The following is a 4,516-nucleotide window of genomic DNA, read 5'->3' as shown; positions in this document are numbered from 1 at the left end:
GTCGGGAGTAAATGACGACTGCTATGTTCATTATTACATCCAACAACAGAACACCTCAATCGCTTATTAGGAGTCATTCTTGTCTACATCTGCTCCAGCGTGAAACAATGGCGGACTGATGACAGCTGACTCAGGGCGGGTCTGAGGTAAGACACTCCAGTCTGTGCTGAAACGGTACTCTCAATCAAACTATCGTGGGAGGGGCCTGTCTGTGTGACGTTACACAGACAGGCATCTGAGATCGGCTCGATTTGAGAAAGGGGAAAACATTTAACGAGGTTTAAAAAATTACTGGGTAGATTTTTATCATTATAGGGTGGTTGTGTACACACACTGCCAACACACATTTCAGTTCAAACAACTTGTAAAAGTGCATGTAGCATCCTATGACCCCTTTAATGACTACATTTTTACTTGTGTAACCCCTCGGGTTCTACTACTTGCACCCGCTCCGTGGGGGACTTGAACTCGGGTCCATGACATGGGAGGCGGGATCACTAACAAGGAGGTTAAAGACCACAGCCTCTAGCGTCAGTCACTAGTACACCTCTTGAGATCAGGGGAGTGAGGTTTACCAGCTGGCCTCCGTTACACTCACCTCCTTAAACCTCACTCCCATCCGGGTCATGGCACCATTGTAACCCACCCACCCCCCAACCCCTAACCGCTACACTTGTAGGCTAGTATATCACCCAAAAGTTGTGTTTTGGCTTTCTTTGGACGTTCAATTAGCTATTTACATTTAGAAATAGTGATTGATTTTATCTAAATTGGCCTGTTCCTCTGTTCTAAACTTTAATGCCAAGGTAAAATAACACGAAGTATACTGTTAAATACATTATAAATGAAAATGTAAACACTTCATAGTCTGTGAAAAATGTTCACCCTAACCTAATCTTTAACCAATCCCCACACAGTAAGAAGTATCTCAGTCGCACTCAGCCCATGCTAGAAGATAAACCAACCTACTTGGAAGTCCCTCACTTCCAGAGAGTGTCCATCACTGGCGACTATGCTGCTGGGGTACGTCCCAACATATAACTTCCAGGAACTGACACTGCCCTTTGCAGGTAACTGGACAGCTGAAATAGATCAGCCAAGCTTGGGGGTCTCTCCATCTTAGCAGGTGGAGCCCATCCCTGGATATGGTTTCTGAGATGTATATCTGACATTTAGGAGGGGAATTTAAGAGAGTTAAGGAACTCTCTCACTTTCTACATGTAGTCATCAGTTCTTGCCTACTCTTATCTAAGATTCAAACTCATCAGCCCTGGCATGACGTCAAGGACATGGTGACTTTTAAATATAGTGTCACCCAGTCAGTGCACTCTATGGCTGGGCATATACATTTGCATTTGTCAACATATCAATTTTTCCACTCAGAAATATAGTAATTTCAAACATAACAATCAGCATTGGCATTGCATAGAATCACACCATTCCAAACGGTTCTGCAGGTGACCATGGATGACTTTGAGCTGTCCTGTAAGGGTCTGTACTGTGCCCTGACCATCAGAGAGAAGTACATGAGGCTGGCTTTCCAGAGATTCCCCAACACTCCCTCTCAGTTCTTATGCAAGATTGAAGGAGAGCAGTGGAAACCTGAAGATCAGGTGCTCCCAGGTAATAACAGAAACCATAAAACCATGATAAAACCATATAGATTTGATTTAACATAGTTGACTTAATACTTTTACTTCTCTTTTTACTTCTGTTTGCGTTTGGTAACTGAAGAATGGTTGTATTTGTGGAATTCAGTGAAATATAACATTACTGTTGTGTTGCAGTCTTCACCCCTCTTCCTAAGCCTGGCGAGGATCCTTTCTGCACAAAGGACTTCCCACCTAACCTCGGCTACGTCGCTCGCATGAAGGATGGTGTTATCTATGTCTACAAAGATGCAGCATCTGCTGATAAACACCAGCCTCTGAACCATCCCGGTCCAGATCTTGTCACCTTCATAGACGACATGAACTTCCTCATCGCCTTGATTGCTCAGGGCCCAACGTAAGTTCATGAAAGCACTGCAGATCTATATTCTCACTATACTCTCTCTCTCTCTCTCTCTCTCTCTCTCTCTCTCTCTCTCTCTCTCTCTCTCTATATATATATATATATATATGTATATATATGTGTATGTATGTGTGTGTGTTTATGATACACACTACTACTCAAAAGTTTGAGGTCAATAACATTTTTAAATATTTCTCTTATCCTCTAAAGCTGCTTCTAATGATAAAAATGCAGTAAAAGCAGAAATACGTTATTTAAAACAACTGTTTTCTATTTTAATATGTTTTAAAATGTAATTTCGTCCTGTGATGGCAAAGCTAAATTTTCAGCAGCCATTACTCTCCATTAGTCTTCAGAGTAACATGATCCTTCAGAAATCATTCTGAAAGTTGATTTGGTGCAGAAACATTTCTTATCATTATAATATGCTACTTAATATTTTTGAGATGCGTTGAGATAAATTCAAAAGAGCAGCATTTATTTGTAATAGAAATTTGTGACATCACAGTGACTTTATTGTCACTTTTGATCAATTTAATGCATCCTAGCTGAATAAAATGATTAATTTCTTAAAAATATTACCGACCCCAAACTTTTGAATGATATTGTATAATATTAAATTTAAAGGCTATAGAGAATAAAAATTTAGTTTGTTCTCTTATTGAAAATGTTAATGGTCCTTGTGTTTTGTTTCTCAGAAAGACATACACTCATCGTCGTCTGAAGTTCCTCATGTCAAAATTCAGTGTGCATGAGATGTTGAACGAGATGGAGGAAATGAAAGAGCTGAAGAAAAATCCCCACAGAGACTTTTACAACAGCAGAAAGGTATGACTTATATGTCATTTATACTGAAATAATTTACAGTCAAACTATACCACGCATTTTGACAGTTATGTTGTTATTGTAGGTTGATACTCACATCCACGCTGCTGCCTGCATGAACCAGAAGCATCTCCTCCGCTTCATCAAGAAGTCCTACCGTGTGGATGCGGATCGCGTGGTGCATGTTTTGAAGGGCAAGGAAGTGACCATGAAGGAGCTTTTTGCATCTCTTAATCTGCACCCCACGACCTGACTGTCGATTCCCTGGATGTGCATGCTGTAAGTATCACACAACACCTCACACAGGTTCTTCAGGGCCTGGTTACCCAGACATGGGAACAAAATATATAGAGAATCGCCTCTTTATGCAGTTGTCATGTGCTGTATTTTTAGGCCATCACATGGGTTGCAAAATCCACTCTGCGTATCCTCTTAGCACTCCTAATTGCTTACAAGAATTGTTATTTGTGATGACACTGAAGTTATTTACAGTTATTTCTCACACTACTTCATGCAGGGCAGACAAACCTTCCAGCGTTTTGATAAATTCAATGCCAAGTACAACCCTGTGGGTGCCAGTGAGCTGCGTGATCTTTATATGAAGACTGAATTGATGGAAGGTTTGTGAAGAAATTTCATGCTCCCTTGTAAAAGTATTTTTTAGTATTTTTAAAATACAAAAATACAGTAGTTTATTTTGATACTTGGTGTGGCTGCTGTATTTTGTGGTTTATTTTGATACACTTAAAATTAAGGTATTTGGTATTTTATTTGAAAATACATTTTGATGTATCTTTGCCCAACCCTGCCTGTGGGTGCCAGTGAGCTGCGTGATCTTTATCTGAAGACTGAGAACCACATATCCGGAGAGTATTTTGCCACCATTATTAAGGTAAGACTTGGGTGAACCATGCGTTACACATTTACACTAACAGGAAACCAATCAAATCAGCTGTAATCTCTGGAATCTCACAGGAAGTTGCTAGTGACCTGGAGGATGCCAGATACCAGTACACAGAGCCTCGTCTGGCCATCTATGGCTGTAAACCCTAATGAGTGGACTAAGCTTGCAAGCTGGTTTAACAAGCACAGAGTATTTTCTCCTCACCTCAAGTGGATGATTCAAGTGCCCAGAATCTAGTATGTGAACCTATTTCATTTCTCACACTCAGTCTTTGTGAAAACTGTACTAACAGTTTATCTCATGTCCCCCTTTAGTGACGTTTTCAGAGCCAGGAACTTTGTGCCACACTTTGGAAAGATGCTGGAAAACATCTTCCTCCCTGTTTTCCAGGCCACCATTGACCCAAACTCTTGCCCAGAGCTTAGTGTCTTCCTGAAGCATGTGAGTGAATATGGAAAATATAATAAAAGTGATACACGGGCAATATAAATATATATATAATTTTTTATTTAAATAATTTAATACTTTATTCAGCATGAAATTGATAAAAAGTGACAGTAAAGATATTTATAATGTTACAAATGCTATTCATTCTATTCATCAAAGAATCCTGGAATTTTTTTTATCATAGTTTACAAAAATATATTTGGCAGCACAACTGTTTTCAGCATTGATAATAATAATAAAAAGAAATGTTTCCTGAGCAACAAATCAGCATATTAGAATGATTTCTGAAGGATCATGTGACACTGAAGACTGGAGTAATGATGCTGA

At 39.5% G+C, this 4,516-nt stretch overlaps 1 pseudogene; it reads left to right on the top strand.

The window, feature by feature from the left end:
* LOC107674358 (AMP deaminase 1-like) overlaps positions 1-4,516 on the top strand; it is a 9,930-nt pseudogene that overhangs the window by 1,254 nt on the left and 4,160 nt on the right.

The sequence above is a fragment of the Sinocyclocheilus anshuiensis genome, unplaced genomic scaffold (genome assembly GCF_001515605.1).
Source record: "Sinocyclocheilus anshuiensis isolate Anshui unplaced genomic scaffold, SAMN03320099.WGS_v1.1 scaffold188, whole genome shotgun sequence".
Lineage (NCBI taxonomy): Eukaryota > Metazoa > Chordata > Actinopteri > Cypriniformes > Cyprinidae > Sinocyclocheilus > Sinocyclocheilus anshuiensis.
The sequence above is the reverse complement of the archived record's forward strand: the minus strand, read 5'-3'. Positions and strand labels throughout refer to the sequence as shown.